Source organism: Molossus molossus, unplaced genomic scaffold, assembly GCF_014108415.1.
Source record: "Molossus molossus isolate mMolMol1 unplaced genomic scaffold, mMolMol1.p scaffold_m16_p_11, whole genome shotgun sequence".
In the NCBI taxonomy this organism is placed as follows: Eukaryota; Metazoa; Chordata; class Mammalia; order Chiroptera; family Molossidae; genus Molossus; species Molossus molossus.
The window spans coordinates 26713336-26735879 of NW_023425346.1; the positions used below are offsets into that span (position 1 = coordinate 26713336).

Below are 22544 nucleotides of genomic sequence, written 5' to 3' on the forward strand. Positions count from 1 at the left end.
TTACCCAGCCTTTGAATCCCCGAGTTTCTAAAGGGATGTGGGTAAAGTACTTGTCAGTTTTCAAAAAGCATATTAAAAACTGATAAGCAGAACCATCTCCAAACAAACCAAGTAAGGAAAAGGCAATAATTTTTACATTAGTGCGTCTTGCAAGTAATTCTCAAATGTCCAGTGGTACTCTCTCCCAGCCATCATGCACCTTCTCTGTCTGCAATCTCCTACCATTCTCCTTTGAGGTGATGGGTTTTTATGATTCCCGTTCACTTCCAATGCACTGGCAGTAAGTTTATTGGGGAAAAGATATAGGATTTCAATTATAACAGGATGTATAGTTGTCATATGTCAAGCAAGTTTAAGGATGTGTGCTAAAGTAGAACAGAAGCTATACACAGGGTGGGGTAAATGTAGGTTTACAGTTGCGAGTATGCAAAACACAGAGTTAATTTTTGTATTTTCGTTCATTTATTAATACATTGTTTTCCATGTGAACAACTGTAAACCTACTTTTGCCACATCCTGTATATCCTTGGGAAAGAAGGATATAAGAATCTTTGGAGGAAGGAGAAAAACCCAGAAGAAATTCAGACTTATTTTATTCTTTTGCAATTTATCCTCTTTATTATTATTACATTCTATATTTTTATTTCCTTGGAGAAGCACCAGCATGTCATTTCTGGTGGCCACCATGGTCACCACAGCATGGTGCATTTTCCCCATGCAAATGCAATTGATAACAAAAATCATACTGGCTGACACCGACCTCTCTCCCACTATGTCAAAATTATTTTATTTACCAGCATGTGAGTGAAATAAAAAAAATAACATAGCCCTGGCCGGTTTTGCTCAGCGGTTAGAGCGTCAGCCTGTGGTCCAGAGAGACCCGGGTTCGGTTCCCGCTAAGGGCACGTACCTCAGATGCAGTTTGTCCCCGGCCCTGGTTGGGTCGTGTGGTTGGCAGCCACTCGATGTGTTGCTTTTCCATCAATGTTTCTCTCTCTTCCTCTCTCTTCCTCCCACTCTATCTGAACAAAAAAATGGAAAAATGTCCTCGGGTGAGGATAAAAAAATAAATAAATAACATAAAAGGAAACAACACCAAATTTGAATATTTAAGTATCAAAATGTTTGAGATCTGACTCAGAAAACCAAAATAAATAAACAAATAAATATATCAGGTGATTTTACTTTCTAAATCAAACAAAAAAGCCAAATGGCTGCTAATGTTTTATCTTTATTTATCCCTTAGGAAGTGATTTTAATACGTAAACAACTCCCCCCTCCCCGAGATTGCAAGGTGATATTAGATTAAGAATATGTTTGAATATTCTTATATTCAAACAAAAAATATTCTTATATCTCAGAAATGGTAGTAGTGCTATTCACTGAGTGCCCTTCTACAACACTATAAACATACACAATGAAGATACTGGGTTTTCTTTATCCCTCCATGTAGACACCAGTGCTGTTCATGCCTCATGTGCTTATATTATTTCTGTGGTGGAAGAAAAACAGCGATGACACTAACTTTCCTCCACTTTTGGGCACCTGACCTGCTTTCTTCCCCACAGGGGAAAAGGAAGCTGTAGTCTTCATGTTTCCAATAAGAAGGGACATGTGTCTCCTTGCATTGAATTGTCTTAGATCATATCATGAAGCACAAAGTGACCCAATATAGGAAGACAGGAAAACAAAGTGACAGTTTGGTTTGCTCAAATGTGATCACCAACATCAAAACACGGAGGGAAATCCTAGAGGCCACTGCCAGATCGCAAGAATTAAACAGCAAGGACTGTTCTGTACTTACAATGTATTCAAGGCATAGTCTATAATCAGCAATGAAAGGAGAACAAACAAATATGCTTTGCTCAGGTTACACAAACTGAGTGTAACTTCTGTTTTCAAGATCCATGAGAGAATGATTCTGGCTGATACATGATAATACATCACCCACTGTGGTCTTACCTATTGATCATAGCCTGACAATGGGTAACCTTTCATGGCAACTTCCTCTTTTACCATGAATTATTGACAGTGTTAATGCCAATAACGCATGATAAAACAGACAGGAAAGAAGTTTACATTCCTGGATGTGCTATCCTTAACCTCCATTGTTTTTTTTTTAAAAAAAGAAAGAAAGGTAGAAGACATTTTTCTTCTTGTCTTGAAAATACTAATGAATAGCTTTTACTTTTACACAGATTATTAACATAACTTCCTTACAATTCTCATCTACAACATATTTGGGATAATAAAGCCCTACATTTAAGGTAACTCGTAACTCTGTAATTGTTATTTTTACCCTAGTGCTCTCTTATATAACAAAAATCCTAGGAAATGTTGCTTTAATGGTGTGTCCTGAGGTTCCTGCATTAATAATTCGCTGCTCACTGAGCAGTCATCACTCGAACTCTGCCTGTGTTCCTTTAAGAATTCCCAATGTGAGCCCTGGCCGGTTTGGCTCAGCGGTTAGAGCGTCAGCCTGTGGTCCAGAGAGACCCGGGTTCGGTTCCCGTTCAGGGTGCATACCTTGGTTGCAGTTTGTCCCCGGCCCTGGTTGGTCATGTGGGTGGCAGCCACTCAATGTGTCCCTTTCACTTTGATGTCTCTTTCTCTCTCTCTCTTCCTCTCTCTCTCTCCCACTCTATCTGAACAAAAAAATGGAAAAATGTCCTTGGGTGAGGATGAAAAAAAAAAAGAATTTCCAATGTGGAAAAGTGGGCAAGCAGGTCAAGTACTTCATCCATTCACTTGTTAGTCCATGCTTTTATTCATTCAACAGATATTTATTGCCATCTATTTTATGTCAGAGACTGCTTTGAAAGCTGAGAACACAAAACATAAGATTCTCTGTCCTGTTGGTGATCACGGTCAAGCGGGTAGACTCCTTCTCCTGGCATAGTGCAGGCTCAGCCCCTCGGCCTCCTGGTCCTCACCATTGTCTCTGCCAGCACCTCCGCACTTTCAGCAATAGTGTGAGCATCATGCACTTTACATTTGGTGGCAAATATTGTACACAGTGTCTAAAACTGGCCAGTGAAATAAGAGACCTTCATTCTCTCTTCCTGTAGACAGATTTCTGTGGGTTGTATATCTCAAATAAATTTTTAAAAATTAAAATTGTGGGACTCCCACCTGATTTTGACTTACTTTAAACTCTCTTTTGCACACTTGGATGTATTTTCTATGTCTTGTCTCGTTTGGCATACACAAGTTATTAAAGTACTTGCTTTGGCCTGGCCAATGTGGCTCAGTGATTGAGGTCGCTGGTTCGATTTCTGGTCAGGGCTGTGCCCTGGTTGTGGGCCTGACCCTCATTGGGGGGGGCATGCAGGAGGCGGCCAATCGATATTCTCTCTCATCAATATTTCCATGTCTCTTTCCCTCTTCCTTACCCTCTCTCTAAAAATCAATAAAGAAAAAAAAAAAGAAGAGCATGTTATAATAACCCTTAAAATGTGTCGCTGGGGCCATGATGAGTGCACAGGGCCGTTAAAACCAAGGTGGTAGCACTAACCTTGAAGCAAAGACAGGAGCACAGAGGCTCAGCTGGCAGCATGAGGTATTTTGAGGTTTACTCCAGTCTGGGAAATAAAGAAAAGAAAAAAAACTTTTAAAAAGAACAGTTGTTAATTTGCATAGACAAACTAGGTCCTCAGTACAGCAACACCCAGGTATAGAAATGATCTAAGGAGTTAACCCAGTGAAAGCTTTCGCTCTGCCTGAGGCAAGTTGATTCTCAGATCTTACCCATCACTTGACTATGCACAAAATAGGCGGTACTGAGGCCACATGATTCCTCATTTATCTCAAGGAGGTGTAATTGGCAAGCAGTTTTGCTGTGAGAATGGACAAAGAAATGCAGATCAGATTCTAGAGGCATAAAGAGAACTGTTTTGCATCTTTTGACTCTTGCACTCCTAGCTCCTACCTGCCTGCTTAGCTGAAACTTGTCTTGGAAGATCCACGCTTCCCGGGATCACCAACATACACCTAGAACTCTGACAGCTTCTTCTTACCTATGTTGCAAGACTAGTTTAAGAATATTGCCTTCATATGTACTATTTACACGTTAGACAATGAGTCTGATGGGTCTAAAGCAGGGGTTACCGTCCAAGTGATTGACTCAGTTTTGCCCACAATATTTTCTGTTTTATTGGAATGGTGTTTTTAAAATTTTAAATTTGAAATTTAGTTGGGGTTATAGTATCTTCATCAATTTATACGAAATGATTGTCCCTGTAGATATTTCAGTTTGTAATCTTAACGTTATTTCTTTGGCTCTTGACAGGTGAGAGCATTATGTGAAGTTAGAAGACAATTGTTAGTTCTGAATTTGGAAACTCAGAAGATGACAATTGTCAGTCAGACATTTGGAAATGTAGTCTCTATCACATTTTACTGACTGTAAAAACAGTCTGTTATATAACTCCATATGAACCATTTTCTTATTCAGATTTTCTCATTTGGGTTTTATTTTAATTTTAGACTTTTACATTGTTATAAAGTCACAAACATCCTTCTGCCTTTTAGGCAACACTAAAAAATAACTGTGATTATCTGTGGAAATGGTGTTTTCTTGTCACCAAGCTATAAATATTCTGTTTATTCTGGGTTATCTCTGATTTAACTTCTGTGGGTTTTGTTAAATAATTTTGAAAACTTGAGGCAAAGCAATTTTGTATGTGGTTAAGCACTGCACTTCTAAATCCTTTAAAAAAGAAACACACCAGGCCCTTAAAAACGAGGAATGATGCTGCCAAGTGTCCATGCAAAATTTAAGTCAACTTAAATTTGATTAATCATCTTCTTATTTATCATTTACTTTACATTCTTTTGAATTAAACTTAATGTGAAGAGGGGGAGAGAGAGGGAAGAGATAAACCAAAGCCCTTACGCTCTAAGCATAGCCAATGGACAGAGACGACGATGCTGCGGGGACAGGGCATGGGATCAGGAGGAGGGTGTCAATGGGGGAAAAAGGAGAAACATCTGTAATAAAAATAAATTAATTAATAAAAAATAAACTTTGATAGAATTTTTATTTTGTTGTCAATGGACATGTGATATCCATAAGAAGTGAAACAAAGAAGTGAGCACACTCTCTCTCCCTTTTTTTTTTTGTACACGCCCCTAGCGAGAACCGAACCCGAGACTCTCTGATCCACAAGCCATCGCTCCAACAGCTGAGCCAAATCGGCCAGGGCTCTCCACTCTCTCTTTATAGCCAACATTTTTTTGCTCTGCTAGTTGGAAGTTGTGGGCCTTTAAGGACAGGCTCACATGCGGAAGGACACATAGGTCAGTGGGTTCTCAGCAATCTCTAAATTTACATGTTGAATTAGACCTTAACGTGTGTTTTATTTGACCTAGAGAGTGCTTTTTCCTTGTCACTTTTTAACGGAGCAGACATTTTAATTTAGCACTGTGAGTTTCCACGTAAAATTTTGTATATGTGACATCTCTCAAAATACCCCAGATTCAGGCATTGCTGCACTGGCTCCCCAAAGAGCTGGCAATAACCAGCTGAAGGCAAACAGCTACTGCCCAGTTTCGATGGGCCAGTGCCCTCCGGTTCACAGCGGTTGAACCAGGCCCCTCCCTGGGTCAGGTCACCTACCTGACGTTTCACTCGGCACTGCCAGCTTTGCATCACCCACTCCAACCCTTTTTACAAGCCTGCTAAGGACAAAAAGAAGCTGAGTTGACCCTCAGATAACTGCAAAACTCATGGCTCGATTTCGTATAACGTGTTCAAGTTGCTCTGCTAGGTGGGAATAAGGTTTTGAAACAGGAAAAAAAAAATATTTTATGTATTCAGTTGGTTATTTACATAAATAAAACTTTATCCTTTGCTGACTGCTGGAAACACTAATTAGTGTCCCGTGGAACCCAAATCTCCAATGGCAAATCTAAGGTTCAGCCACGGGGAGGCGTGGCAAGCCTGTCCCCGAAGTGGCTCCCCCGTGTTCAGTCACACCCATCAGGGGCCAGTGTCATTAAAGGGTGCGATGCCCTTGTTTGTGAGTTATGGGTTTGACACACATTCAGTATTTGACCAGTAACATTTGACTCCAGTCAGTATTATTTTTAGGCATTGTAAGCCTAATATATATAAATCACCTTCTCAAGTACATCTACATGATACTTTCAAAGGGCTATTTCCCTCCTTGAGAGCAAATAGGACTTTGGTGATTATGAACATGAACTTGTACTGGGAAAACCCAGGATAAAATTCTATCTCTGCCTCTTACTTTACTATGTTACTTTGGGCAAATTTTTTATTGTTTTGGACCTTCCATTTTTAAAAGAATATACAAATACCAGTTACCTATAGACTAATGCAGATTAAAGGAGATAATGTACATAAAGTACTAAGTATGATACTGGAGCACATAGAAAGCATTCAAAAATTGTAAAAAAAAAAAAAAAAAACAATTATAATTATGCTACCCATTTGTCCGTTTGTCCTTTCCGCAGACCTGGCTCCATATCTTTAAGCTGCCCTGGGTATTGAACAATACCAAACCAGCTCCCAATATTCACCTGTATTCTGAACCATTTTCATTCAAACCACCTTGAACTTCTACTCCACCTATTGATTTATTTCAGTTTCTGATTCTTAGATGAATCTTCTCTGATATCTGATACTGTTCATACAATAATGCCTGCTGGCTTCCATCATCAGCTATGACTCGCAGCTCTTAACAATCACACAAATGTTTACCATTTGGGGCATCTCGTGTGGACTTGGCAATGGGCTAAGTACTCTAAGAGAGAAGATTTAAATAAGGTCTCACACCAACAAGTGAATGCTAGGTCTGAGACAGGACCCCAAGAATGTCGTACCAAAGCCCAAGCTTTGGCCACTATGAACCACAGTCTGTATTATAGATCCTAAGCCCTGAAACCCTACCCGAGACCCCTGTGATGACATTCTGGTATGTTCATCCTGGCCCAGAGAACAGATAGAAATCAGATGTATATTCCTTTTTTATGCAAATTAAAATGTTATTCAACTTTGAAGAGCCAATTTAAACTCAATCTCCTACCTAACATTTCTCTGACTGGTCTTCCTCTCCTCAGAACTGATAGAGCACTTATTAATTTGCTTAATTATATAGTTATTCATTATTTACAGTTTTAGTGTATTTATTTCCATTCTATTTTTAAAATGTGTTACCCTTTATTATTGCTATTCAACTTTTAATATTTTCATATCATGTATCCCCTAGTAAAGTAAAAATTCATTAAAGTCAGACATCAACTACACCTGTTGAAAAATAAGCATTTAATATTTTAAAAATTTGAAGTACTTTTATTTATCTCTTTATTCATTTTTGTTAATCCTCACCGGAGGATGTTTTTTCCATTGATTTTTGGAGAGAGTGGAAGGGAAAGGACTTGTGGAGGAGAATGAGAGAAACTTCGATGTGAGACAGACATATCGATCGGTTGCCTCCCACACAAGCCCTGCCTCAGGCCAGGGAGTGAACCTGCATCCCAGGAATGTGCCCTTGACCAGGACTCGAAGCTGCGACCCTCTGGTGCTAGGGCCGGCACTCCAACCACTGAGCAGCACCAGCCAGGGCTTTAAAGTACTTTTAAAAGTTTAAATTATGTGGCTAGTAGCACCTAAAGATATCTCTTCTCATTTCAGAAAACAAAACATACCTGAAGTCACAGAGGGAGAAAAACACTCACAAAGTAAGAAAAATTAGAATCTAGGGATAGCTCATAACTCTAAGGATATAAAAAATAAATAAATAAATTGAGGGGGGAAAAACACCAGGAGTCCATCTGTGCTTCACCTCATGAACAGTGAAGTCACCAATGCAACCACCGAAAATTAAATAGTTAGCTCATCCCTTTGATTGATTTCCTGCCTATAATTAAAAACTCACTGTGTGCCAACCAAAAACTAGGCAAGACTCACTCTACTACGCAGTGTTGTTTTCTGAAACAGGCAGACTTCTGTTCCTCTTTATCCTTCCTCAGCTTTTTATATCCACTCAGAGATCGAAACTCCCAGAAAACAGCACAGTGAGGATAACAGAGAAATGCGATGGGATAAGGCATCCCGGGAATTATAGCAACCTCAAGTATATTGCTAAAGATGGAACTGGAGTTCAAAAGCACCAGTAGAAGGGCATATTGGGCCCTTATATGTATCTATCAATTTATATATATGTCAATACATATATTTGATTAGTCTATTGCATCAGAGAACAAGGCAGAAAAAGCTGAAGATGATCTCACCTGTATCTAGCAAATCTGTGCTAGGTAGTCTTGTTGACTAAAAATCTGATGGACAACAGAGCTAATCAAATTGCTCTCAAATTGTACCCAGCTCCAAAAGGGAAATTCAGCCACCTGTCTGGGTAATGGATTCAGTTTAGAACTGGTGACATGACCCGTTGTAATTATTACAGATTGCTTCTGGCCCCCTGTAACAGAAAAGTATACTAGCTTACGTGACTAATGGGCTTAACATTTTTGTGTAACAATAATCCAGAGGTAGTAACTGTCCAGCAGTTACAATGCTTGGCTTAACAATATGTCAAAGATATCGGCTTCCTGTTTCCATCTTTAGGATGTGGTTTATTTCCTATTGCTGATCCTCTCCTATCCAGCAGTTGGCTGCTTTACCTTTAGCATTTCAGCCCCATTCCAGCAACAAAGAAGACAAGCTAAGGGCAAAAGGCCCATGCAAACTGAACCCACTCTCTCAATAGCTCCTGTGGAAAGTCCATTCAGTGATTTCTAGTTACAGCTCACAGTTCAAAACGGTATCATCACATTTAACTTCAAGGAAGGCTGGAAAAGTGTAATTTTTAACCAGGGTACTTGCTGCTGCAATAAAATTAATATCAAACAGAGATATGGCTAATAAAAGGTCAGAGTTAAATGATAAAGTATATTGAGTAAGGTAGGAGTGGGGACATTTCTTAGATTATGCAACATTTTGCAGTCTGCTTTAAAGAGTTTAGATTTTATTATTGTATGCATAGTGCAAGGCTACCCAAGGATTTTAAGCAGATGATTCTCTCTGCTTGGTAAACAATAGTTAGGAAAGGAAGAGACAAAACAGAAACACTATTAAGGAGTCCAAACTATTCTTGACCCAATAAATCATGATAGTTTGTGCTAGATTGGTTGAGTGGAGACAAATAAAAGAAAACAAATTTTAAAATATTTTAAGCACAGAGTTCTAAAGACATGCAGGTGGAAAGGATATAGCAAGGTTTCCTTCCAGGTATCTAGATGGAGAAAATGGATTGATGATAGTGCCAGTCACAGAGATGGGAAGAACCAAGAATGAAAGAATGGTAGAGATATTTTTTAGTCCTCATCCCAGGATATGTTTATTGATTTATAGAGATAAAGGAAAAAAGAGAGACAGAGAAACATCAATCGTTGCCTCCCATATGCACCCTAACTGGGGATTGAACCTGCAGCCTAGGTATGTGCTCTGATCAGAAATCAAATCTACAACCTTTTGGTGTCTGGGACAACACTTCAACCAATTGGGCCACTGGGCCAGGGCAAGAATGGTATGCATTTGACAAGGTGTTAAGTGGTGAAATCTGACTCTGGGAAGTTTTCGATTTCAGTGACACATCAAAGTCAAAGTGTCAAGGAGACCATCACTTATGTGAGTTTGGAGCTCAGAAAATTGGTATGCCCTAGAGATAAAATTTTGATATCACAACCAACAGTTGATATTTAATGTCACAGAATAGCCAAGATACCACCGGGACCAAGTGTAGACATAAAAGAGGGCTCAGACCTACAAACAACTCGAAAGAGTGACTAGAAAGTTGGGCATGAACAAAAATATATCACAAAGTTTAAGAACAAAGGGGTGCCTGAGAATAAATACTCAAATTAAATATATATATTTCAGTGCCTGTAGAGTCCACTACTCTAAAGCTAAAAATACTTGATAGTAATGGGAAATGAGACAAAATGAGTAGATCTAAATTTTGGTATTATGGACTAAAGATATAATAAAAACAGAGATCTCTGCTTCATGTCTAAGATTTTTAAATATAATTTGTAGTCATATATGAATATGCATACATACATAAGTAATATTTATCCAGATACATTAAAATGTGTGCTCTGATGAAATCTAGATATACTTATATATATATTTTTAATATGTTTTCATTGATTTTTTTTCTTTCAAAGAGAGAGGAAGGGAGAGAGAGTGATAGAAACATTGATGTGAGAGAGAAACATTGGCTGCCTCCTGCACACCCCCTACTGGGGATCAAGCCCACAACCTGAACATGTGCCCTGACCAGAAATTGAACCCGGACCTCTCAGTCCATGGGACAGCTCTCAATCCACTGAGCTACACTGGCCAGGCTAGATATACTTATATGTTTTAAATAAATTAGTTTTCTTCTGCTGGTAGAGAAAATTTGTAGATTTATTTTGTACTTTTAGCATTCCCATAAAAAGTATCAGATTCTGGTTCGAGAGAAAGAATCTCTCATTGCAACATCACAAGAAACAGGAAAAAGTCTGAATATCTGGGAAATGATAACTGGCTTCAACATGCAAAATAAATGTTGAAAGATAGAATCAAAAGTCAAACATCAAGGTGAAAATAAAGAAATAAACTACAGAGATAATGAAGAAATTTACAAAGCTTTAAAATATACTCTAATTTTATCTTGAGGCAATTGAGTAAATACTTTTGAACTTTATTTTTCAGTCATAGTTTGCCCCAGAAGAGGTTAATGGCATATTATTTCTTTGGTAGATTAATAATAGTCTCTGACCAAGTGGTTTTTACCTTCTGTCCAAATGGCCTCTTGTACCTCAGCATCAAATTACATGAAAATGTCAACCGTATGTTTGATTTTACTCACTTAAGAAAAAAAATCCCACAAGGTACATTACCAGATAATGGAATGTATAAAATTAATCGTTTTCAAGGGGTCTTTTCCAGTTTTATTCTCCTTGGTGGAATTCCCTTCCCAATGTGGCCCTCAGATGTGCCTTCTCTTATTGGAAGATGTGTTTGTGGCCACGGTACAAAGCCCACTTTGAGTCAATTCGCATTTATCAAACAATTCCCTCTCACCCACGTATTCCCATTGTAGTCACTACCAGCAATTCTCCTTTATTTGCACTCTCCGTCTGTACCTGGTGGATTCTATATTACATTAATTCATAAAACCAGCTCTGCCAGACTCCCTATGGTTACAATTATTAAGGCTGTAACTGAAATGATATCTCTCATATTGATCTTCAACCAGAACTTCTTGTCCTGAAGCTTTTGTTTCACATTAAGACACTAATGATAGCCTCGACCAAATGAGCAGCTTAATAGTCACTAAAAGCTGAATGAAAAGACTTTGATCATCACCTTTGAGAGCACTGTATTCCAACAGCTTCTCCATCCATAATTGGCAAACACTAACAGAGCTTTTAATTTTAAAAGAGAGAAAGAAAACAAGATGCTTTAAAGAAACACTATTTTTTTTTTTTTGCAAAATTTTTCTCCTTTTTGTTTGTTTCTGCCAAGTAATTTTAGCCCAACATACTCTATTTGTTTTCCAGGTCATACAAAAACTGCTTGCCTGTAAGTTATTTTGAATATTCTGACTTTTAACAATGTTTTTATTTTATTTCTGTAAGGACTGAGGTGTTATAAATCCAGTTGAAATGGTATGAATTAGGAGGAATGTTAGAGCGCCTACTTGATTTATTTGATAGAAGAATTGGTACAGATTTATAAGTGTAGTCTACCCCCCGTCTGAAGGGGCAAGGGAACTACTTGATAGGGCTTTCATATTCACTTCTCCTAGAAAAAGTAGAATAATGACTCTATAATGGAGCTCCTATGCAAACACAATGCATCCTAAAAAAATATTAATGATATTTTGGTAATTGATGAAATGGGGGAAAAAATCTCTTTAGGTATTAATTAGACATGCGTATTATTCACTTCACTGCTAAAAAAGTAACACTATGGAGACTTTTCATATCCAAGTTTTACATCAACTTCATATTGTAGACTTTTAATTTTCTCTATGATCCTGCAGAAGCATAATTTGACACTTTACAGTGGGGGACTTATGAATACACAGGAAGAAAACTGGAGAGGGTTAAAAAACATCAAGCCTGAATTTTTATGGGTCATTAGCTCTTTAATGCCTCTCAAGGGCTCCTAAACCAATGGACTGAGAGCCTTGGGAAGCCCCTAGTCTGACCTGAGTGGAAGAAATGAGCAAGAGCACAAGTATTACCAGTGCTCAAGGCTATTAAAATATTCACAGAAGACTAATTTGAAAATGTATTAACCACATAGTAAGTTAAGGTCCATCACAGATCAAAAGCTAAGTTTTGGGACAGGAAACAGTTGGTGGAAGTATTGGCAAATATTCAAGGAGGAAAGATTGAAGGAGAGAAGGCTGGGATGGAAAATTACCTGATAGCCTTTTTAAGGCCTGTGGTTGGCAGAGATCCCTGGGATAAGCATCTGCTTCCATTAGTGTTTCTTTGCTTAGGAGAAAAATGTCTAAAAAATGAAAGCTCTGATATCTCCATGGATATGGAATAGGCTTCTACATAGACAGAGGGAAGGAAAACTCACCTCACCACTTTTATTCTAATCACAGATCCGTGGTGAATAATGCTCTCAGAAGTCATCTTCAGATGTCACAGTAACTCTTTTATTCTTAAGGCTTCTTTCTTGAATTTAGAAATTTGTGCAGTATTTTCAAGGAGACCTCTCTAACTACTACAAACCACTAGCCTTAGTAGGGTTTGAATTGACATGAAATTCAAACTTTATAGCCGATGTAATTTCAATAGGAAAAAAAGTCAAATTCAAGTCCATAGCATCAGAAAAGATTCCTTTTGGAATAATATAATCAAATATGATATATACAATACCTAAAAGAAATGAATATTTTATGATACATTAAAAATAAAATGCATAATATTGTCTAGAGAGAATGTTTTTTAGTGTTGGCGGATTTCAAGGGAATCACTACCCTGTTAAGCCTGAACACAGCTGAGTTCCTATATCTTGAAAGGTTCCTGCATACAACCCACTGATTGCATGAGAAAGAGAGATGATCTCATTCCCTTAAGCAAAAATACTTCAGGATGCTTTTGTCACACAGTTATGCAGACTCACAAAGATTATTTTATATTGACGGAAAATGTTGAGTGGGCAATGATGGGAAACTTTTCTGTTATCCATCTATACAATAATACTTTTGTAGTTGCAATTTTCAAAAACAATTAAGAAAATTACTCAAGAAAATAAACCTATTACTTTGTTAATTTAGGTTATCTGCTTCACATTATTCAAAAATAAACTGGAATTGGTATTCATATGCACAAAATAAGCTATTAATAATTTAATTATTAGATATTCAAAGCAAGTTTGGGCATTGGGCAGCTGGTTAAAATTATTAAATAGTAGCAAAGGAAATCTTTCTTCTGTCTTCTCTTTCACTTCATATTAAATAGTAAAAAAACAGCTAACAAATAGAAAAATCTCTATAAAAATCATCTTGTACTAGTCAGGTCTCTTTTGTTAGCAAATATAGAAACCCACTTTTAACTAGTTTAACTAGAAAAATATGTTGGCCTTCATAGCATGTATTAGTTATCAGTTGTGCATAATAAACCATTCCCAAATGTTTATTTAACTCACAAATCTCCCATTTGGGCAGGACTCAAGAGAGGCTCATCTCATTGGCTGGGCAAGCTCAATTTAGGCCAGAAGGATTGGCTTCCAGATGACTCACTCACATGGCTGGAAGTCAGTGATACTGTTTCCTGGAAGCTCAACTGGGGCTGAGGGTTGAGGGGGTGTTGGGGAATCTATTTCTTTTCACATGGGCCTTCCATGGCCTGCTTCAGCTTTTCACAGCATGGTGATAAGGTTACAAGAGTTTAATGTCTCAAGCGGACCACATGAAAGTTGTCTGAACTCTATGGTTGGTTTTGGAAGTGATAGAGTGTCGCTTTCATGGTAGTCACAGGCCTCCTAAATTTAAAAGAAGAGAATATAGAATCTTAATGACAGGAATGTCAATGTCACGTCATAGTAAGTACTTGTGGAATGGGAGATCTCACGGACCTTTTAAAAAAATCTCCCACATAATCAAAATTTAGAAATGTCTTATTCTTTACCATTGCTATTTCTCCTCTCTAGCCTATTCTCCCCTGCTACAAACAGTTTTTCTATATTAAGTAGGTTATATGGGAGCTGGCAGTTCACATGCTCAGAGTGGTGTATTATAGAAGATAAAGGAGTTCTTCCCCATCAGCCTGAGCCAGAAAAATTCCAGGCGAAAATCTAATTGGCTTTGTTTGGATCCTGAAGCTATTCTTAGACAATGCCTGGTCCAGTTGGGCGTGGAATCAGGACTTAACAAGGCATGGTTGTGGTTTAGATGATACCCATCAAGATGATTTCATTGGATTAGGAAAGGCTGTCCCCACTCTCAACAAAAAGAATTGTATTGAGGGCAGACAACATAAAGACTTTTCACTACAGGATTTGATGATAGAAGGGGCTTTGCATTTTTTTTTTTTTACTTTCTATTGTACATCCATTTGCTCATTCATTCATTCATTCATTCACATAGTTGTACATGTGGATCTAACAGGCAACATTCTCAAAGGTTGACTGAGGGATCCCTGGGGATTCCTCACCCCTTCCTGAGGTCCCAGAGGTCAAATCAATTTTCATACTAATTCTAAGATATTATTTGACTTTTTAACTCTTATTCTCACATTGACTACAGTGAAGCCTTCCAGAGGCTATGTGACATGTGATATCACAATAGGTTAAGTGGTGAACCAGATGTAAGATTCTTGCTGTACTTTATTAAGCCAGCCATTAAAGATATTTGCAAAAACATAAACTAACAGCTCTCTTCTCACTAATTTTTCTTTGATTTGGAAAATATTTTCTTAAGTATATGTTATTTATGTTGCATATAAAGTGATTGATATACAAGTATTTAAAAATTTATTTAATTTTAATTTCTAACATGGTAAATATAACCCAAATTAACATGGTGTTTATGGTCTTAAGAAACTTAAGCTATTTTTTAGTTAAAAGTCCTCTGAAAATTGAGCAACTTTGTCTAAGTCCACAATGTGGCATCTAAAAGAGTAGACAATGTCTCCAATCCGAATGTAGTAGAGATGCTAACTACTTCCAGAGTGATTCCAGTATTTATCGTGCTCACTGTATTTACCTATCTGTCAGTATCCTTTATAAGAATTTAAGTTCTGCCTGGCCGATGTGGCTCAGTGGTTTGAGTATCAGTCCCAAGAACTGAGAGGTCACGGTTCAATTGCCGGTCAGGGCACATGCCTAGGTTGCAGGCTCAATCTCCAGTGAGGAGTGTGCACGAGGCAGTCAATTGATGCTTTTCTCTCACATAGATGTTTCTAATGTTTCTATCGCATTCACCCTTCCTCTCTCTCTAAAAAATCAATTTAAAAAAAAGAATTTACCCAGCTTGTGTGGCTCAGTTGGGTGTTAACCCATGCACCAAGAGGTCGCCAGTTGTGGGCCCAATCCCCACTTGGAGGCATACAGGAGGTGGCCTATCAAATGTTCTCTTTCATTGATGTTTCTATCTCTCTCTCCCTCTTCCTTTCTCTCTCCTCCCCCAAAAATGTATCAATAAATAAAAAAAAATTTTAAAGAAAATAATTTATGTTTCTAGAAGGTAAAGAGGACTGTGTTTATTTTAGGAAAAAAACATGGTAAAAATAATAGCTATTGGCATTACAAAGAGAATTATAGAGAAGTATTCAATTTGTGCATTCATGAATCCTATTGAGAAGGTAAAATCTCTCTTTCATATCAATTTACCTCTAAGATGACAAAAAAAAAAATGAAATTGAGAAGTTATTAATAGTTTGAAAGTACTCACTAAAATTTTAGGTTTATTACTAACTGATGTAGTCTAAATATTGTCTAAAATGACTAATAATTGTTTGTGATGTCTGATTTGTAGAATTCATTACACTAAAAAAAAATAGTATTATGTCAAGTGCATTATAGTAATAAGGAATTGTTATAAACCGACAAAAAATGTTTTGACTTATTATTTCTCTGATCTTGTAGTGAGTTTTGCTGCTATTGAGGGCTTTATGAATCTTAAGCTTTATTTTCTCAGATGAGATGCAGATAGTAACATAAAATCACAATTTAGAACTGCTTGAGCTGTTAGAGATAATTGGTTCCAATCTCCTCATCTCACAGATAGGGTAAGTCATTCCATAGCTAACTAGCCTAAATTGTATTCAGCTGCTCAAGAAATAGCCTAGAAATTTCCCTGGTCAATTGATTTGGTGGATTAAAAATGTGGGCGGATGAACTAGCTTCCGATTCTCGTTTAGCCACTTAGAAACTGGTGGGCATTTTACAACCTACCTCCATTGTGTCTCAGTTTCCTCACTAACAATAATGAAATAATAACAGCAATTTCTCCCAAAGGATTGTTTTGAGAGTTAAAAGATTTTAATACACATAAAGAACAAAGCAGTTGTCACATGTCAGCTCCAATAATGGTTACCTTCTCTTATTTGCAAGAAGAATTCTTTGAATGGCTAGCGAATTGAATAGTGATAATAATAGCATAATCTATATCTTGGAAAGACTCTTGGGCTGCTGTTCAGAACTTCTAACTTCTGGTGTCATTCCTATGCAAATTCTGGGTATCATTTTTCACAAGTTTAAAACTGGAGATTTGGCCTAGATTATATCATATGTTCTCTTCCAAATTTTCTATGGTTAGATTTAAATAGGCTTGGACATAGGGCAAAGTAGACGGACAACCTCAAACTAGCTGGAAATGCACTGGGACTGGGAGGACTAAGTTTGCTCAAGCAGAAGCATCCCCCAAGAGAACCACATGTCCACAGGACACCACAGTCACAAATGGCCAGAATCATTCAGTGCAATAATAACTGTCTTTTATGAATCCTCAGAAATCTCTTGAAAAGGCAGACACAGAAGAGGAAAGGAAGTTTCAATGAATGACACCTTTATTGACAGCAAACCGGTGATTACCAAAGCTGCACTTGGCTGGAGAGGGCTTTCTTCTTTATTAATGTAAAAAAGTTCTATTTTCCTTTGGCCAGATCACAGTGATGCCTCTATGGCTGTACATTCATATCAATTTTTATGGTTGAACTTTCTTTCCAAAATCATTCCATTCTAAGAAAGACATAGTGGGAATTTCAAAATTTAAATGGCTAATATTAACCAAATGTTTACTATGTATTGGGGGCTGCACTATGCACATTGCATGTATTAAAATACTTAATCATCAAAAGTACTCAATGAGCCCTAGCTGGTTTGGCTTAATGGTTAGAGTGTTGGCCCATGGACTGAAGGGTCTCAGGCTCCATTCCTGGTCAAGGGCATGTACCTGGGTTTCAGGTTTGATCCCCGGCCCCCATCGGGGTCATGTGGGAGGCGATCAATTCTTTATATAGATGTTTCTCTCCCCCACCCCTCCTTTCCACTCTATCTAAAATGGAAAAATATTCTGGGGTGAAGATTAACATCAACAACAAAAATGAGGTGTGCTTATCCTATCACTTATGGCCCTGGAAAACGATGCAAATCTCAGGGTGTGAATGGTTCTGTCACTCAGGAATTTTCTTGCTTTTTAAGTATGAGGTTTATCCTTGTTTATAGTCAACTAGGTAGATGCAGTGAATTTGTCTGCTATAGTTTACTTTCACAAGTATAAGGAGTACTCCTCTTTGTTTGGTAGGGCATTATCCCTTGTCTTTACTGACATTTCTAGGGTTATTTTCATATCCTTTCATGGGCAAACCAAAACCAGACAGTCATTCAGAACCTAGAACAAGGATAGCTCCTTTCTTTTGGATTTTGTTCTTTTATTCTGGGAAATGCTTTCCACCTGTGATATTTTTCTGCACTGTGTTTCATTCCCGATATGAAACTACTAATTTATCTTGTTTGTCATCAGTTTGGGGATTTCCAGAAACCAACACCAAAATTCTAACAGTAGGGCCTTAGGCTCACTTGGAATGGAAAGTACCCTTCTTCTATCGTGCTAGGGTACCTGTAGGGTATCTAGGAAAATTAGCAGTATTTTATAGTGTGGTGATTACAAACCTTAGCTAATCACAAGAATCACTTGAGAAGCTTTTTTGAAATAAAGATTCCTGAATTCAACCTAGATCTTACAAATATTAATCTGTCTTCCGTAATTCACTGAGAGCCAAATCTCTCAGAGCTCAAAGTTAAACAAACAAACAAAAACTAAGAAGAGTTACCTCTATTGGCCAACCTCTGTTTTGAAACTCAGTCTATGAAACCAGTATCACTAGACCATACAAGTCAGCTTGCATTAAGAATCTAGAGATATCTTCCTTCTGTGTAACAGGGCCCCCACAAGAGGCAGCGATATTAAGAAGATAGTTTAGTTCCAGGAAAGAGAATGAGCAGGATCTCGAAGGAGGAAGCCCTCAGCTACCAACAATGACTCAGGGCAGGCAGAGGAAGATCAGGGTACTCAAAGTTATTGTCAAGGATGAGAGATAAGTGTTAGAGATTAAATCCATTCTAGAGGCAGATTAAAAAAATATATATGTAAGGACCATGAGAGTTCTTGAATTTGGACCTAACATGCAGGAGGGATTCAGGATGGATTGCCCACAGACTCTAAGTCTTGAATGGCTCACTGAGTATTTATCCTTTCAAGGGAAGGGACACAGAGGGCTGACATCTCCTTGCTCCTGTTTTAACTGGCTCTGAGCTAAGCTAAGCTCATTAGAAGAGCAAATCTTTAGAATTAGGATTAGCAAAGGTAAGAGAAAGTCAGCAGGGCTATTGTGTATTGTCAAAGATTATAATTTATTCATAACCAAGGAATTATTTATTCATAATCAGTGATTAATTATTATACCTTAAAGAGGTCTGTGTTATTGGAATTGTAGAGACTTAATTCATGTTTCTTCTATGCAAAGGGAACAATGATCCGAAAGAAAAGTGGGAATGACTCAGTGGGCCGCATCGAGGACTACTGTTTTCCTTTGTACTGATATAAATATTTATTTGCAAAAAAATCAAGTATATTAAAGTATCTAAAAACAACCTTATAAGAAATGGGAGCACACTAAGAGGAAATAGAAGTATATAGCAGCTGAAAGTCATACAGTTCCAATGTAAGTATGAGAAAAGGACACGATTTAAAACACCCTGTAGATTTCTCTGTTTTGGATTGTTTTCTCTCCCTGTCCCCCTCTCTCTTTCTACGTTAAAGCTAAAGATAAAATGCTGTCATGTTATACGTTTGTTTACTGGAAGCAAAATTTAAAAGGAAAAGACAGTGTCCTTAAATTGAAGTTGAAAGTCGGAACCATAGAAAAAGGTCGTCTTTATAAATCATCAAGTTGGCATGGCAGGATAAAAGACAGGAATGTAAGACGAGGCAAATCAGGAGTTTCTCGGCTGCATTGCCCTTGCTCTTCAGAGCTCTTGCTTTCTCTTTGACTGGTAGCCTGTGGCAGTGGACTGCAACGGGAGGTCAGCATTCCGGCAGCCCAAGTTTTGTGAAGAAAGGTCGGAAACACGTAACCTGAAATGACACAGCTGCTGATGTAGCTTGTTGCTCTGCTTGCTTATATTTTAAAGTCTATCATGTGAGCTGAATTGCAAAGAATTGCATTTGACAGGGTGAATAGTTGCATACACTAAAGAGGAGGCAAGATTCTTTAGCACCAACTGAAAGTCTATGCATATAAATATGACCTCAAAAAACTAGACAGTATTGATAGCCAAGAGAGGGAAAGCAACCTAGGCAAACTTATTTAGTTGTGTTGCTTACAAAGGAATTCATTCCGATGACTTTGGCTTGAATGCAGCAGGACTGTTTTTACCCGTATTTCCACCCATGCATCACCTGGATGTTTGGGGATGGAATGGTCCATTGGAAAGGGAATAGCAGCTTCTACTCTACGTGGCCTCAAGGAAACATTGTGTATTTGTATAGGATCAAATGGCTAGCTAACTGATATCTGGTTACTTAATATCTTTGAGTCTCAGTTTAAAATGATAACACCTATTTAAAAGACTAATTGTGTTGATCAAATGACATTTTGGATGTAAGTAAAAAAATATTTTTTTATTACAACAACAGTAATTCTACCTGACCAATACAGGATTTGATATTTGCTCATAGAAATTACCCAAGAAATAGTAATTTAAACTGTTGCCTAATTTTCCTGTCTTCCAAATGAATGTAATAATTGCTTTTATATCATACAATACTGCTTTTATAAAATGGGCTAATACATGTGAAACCATTTTGTGAAATAGGTTTCTTTTTTGTTGTTGTTTTTTAATTGCTACTTTAACATCCAACTTAACATTTGTTCTACACCTGCCATATACCAAGTACAGTGCTGATCTTTGGGATTACTAGGATGAACTTCATTTAGTCTCTGCCTTAAAATAAAAATAGGTGTATTCCCTTTGTAATTTACTTTGTCCCTATTGAAACTTTCTTTATCCCATTGCTTTTTTCTGCTAACAAACTGAAGTACATATAATTTGAACGTTTTCTGTATTTTCCCTTGCTTTGAACTTTCGGGTCTCTAGTGGATCTTTAATGCAGGATCAGGGTTGAAGCATAATTACAGGGGAGATTTTTTCACACTGTGTTCCCCTCAAAGATTCTGTAGTATCTTCTAGGTGTGCTACCTAATGCCTGTAGTCACTGCAATAGTAACAGTTTTACTTACAGATGTGTTTTTCTTCACGTATGTTTGGAGGTCCAAAAACAGTTGAGATCCTTTCTCTAGAAATATCCTTGTTTGATGCTTAGAATGAATTTTGTCTTCTTCACCATGCACTGTGGACCCCCATTATTAATTGCTGTTGTAGGAAATCTATTTATCCTTTGTCAGTATCATCAGGAGGACTTCATAAATCACATGGAAGCAGTTTCTCCTAAACAGAATTTTTAAATGATGTCTCATAACATGAAGAGAAAAAGTATTCTATCCCAAGTTTATAAGAAAGGTATGAAATATGTATTTTAATAATTTTCCCAAATTCATTAGGTTCACCAAGACCTTCTATCCCCTATCTTATTCCTTTTCTTATTTAAACTGAGATATCAAATTCATATGTCCTGTTTCCTGAGAAAAACCCCACCAAACTCCAGTAAAGAATGTTCTTTATATCCCTTCAGGAACTTTGCCATTAAGCTGTTTAGCTTCTGGCCAATATTTCAAAAATGATTCCCTACTCATCTTTTTTATTGATGCTGATTGGGGTGTGTCTTTCATTGTGGCTAACTGAGAAAATTCAAATCAATGGTAAAATAAAAAATGACCGAGGAAGTTTGAACAAATGTAATAGGAACAAAAATTTATTTTCTTTGTTTATGATTAAAATTTAACAATCTCTATTTAAATTATTTCTATCTTCAAAGAGTAAAAATATGCCTTACATGTTGTAGACTTTTATTTTTAAAACATTAGGTTAAAGTTTTCTGTTTTAAAATGTAGCTATATAGTTTTTATTTGCAGAGTTTATATTACAAAAGTTGTTTAAATTATAAAAATTTCCTTTTAGCATATAACCTAAATCATTGATTCTTAGGTTTATTTTGCACTCGTTTTATATGCCATGATTTAAGGTTTTTATTCCTCATTATCGGACTACCACTGAGTTCAAATCCCTGTCCCTAAACCAATATAATGACCATTCTATGTCTCTTTATCTTCAAAACATTCCCACTTGATCCTATATTTTATCAGCGTTCACATCTTCCTTAAAAATGTCTCTTAAGTGAACCACAGAGGATTCTCTCCTAAATGCTCAGGATCACAGTTTGGGAACCATTACTCTATGTGACTGATTTCTCCCCAAACACTTTGATCATTTAAAAATGATGGCCCTTGCCGAGATCACTAATGAGCTATAACTCATGCATTGTGGTGTGTACACAATGGAGGATAAAAACTGGGCTCAAAATTGGACTCCTTCTTTATTCATCCAACAGGAGCATTAGCGAGAGAGTTATTATTATTTTTTAATTAATACGATTTTGGAAACTTCCCTTGATTTGAAAATGAAAAGGTTTTAAGTAGATGACTAGTGAAGTAGCTTTCTCTTTCTCTTTGTAGATTTCTGTAAAAAGCGGAAACATGAAAAGCTTTCTGTGGACATCACAGAATCAGGGTACTACTGGTGCTTCATCTGCTACTAACAACCAAGAAGTTATTTCTCAGCCTCTTCCATTTAATGTCCCAAAAGATAAATATCTGGTTATAAATAATAGCATCAATGCCTTTTCTCTCCCCCTCCCCCACATGGTACTAAATACAAACATAAACGTTTTATTCCTTAACTACTTATTTGGGAAATTTCACTTGTCTGTGTGAAGTGCCATCAGAAGGTAAAAGAGAGAGAAGCCAGAGGAACTAGAAGAAGGGCTACAGCCCTACTTTCCCCTTGCTTTCTCCTTCGACCACCCGAGTGCACTGGGCAGTGAGTC

The 22544-nt window shown here is 37.3% G+C and overlaps 1 protein-coding gene across 2 annotated transcripts in view; it reads left to right on the top strand.

Annotated features, from left to right (window-relative positions):
- Positions 1-22544, top strand: part of ARHGAP15 (Rho GTPase activating protein 15) — a 618649-nt gene that overhangs the window by 35839 nt on the left and 560266 nt on the right. Inside the window, exon 1 of one of the 2 annotated variants that reach the window (XM_036253428.1) lies at positions 20586-21061. The exons of the other annotated variant lie outside the window; for it this stretch is intronic. The gene's annotated coding sequence lies outside the window, so the exon portion shown is untranslated. Of the gene's footprint in view, positions 1-20585; positions 21062-22544 lie in introns of those variants that run through there. 2 annotated transcript variants of the gene reach the window in all.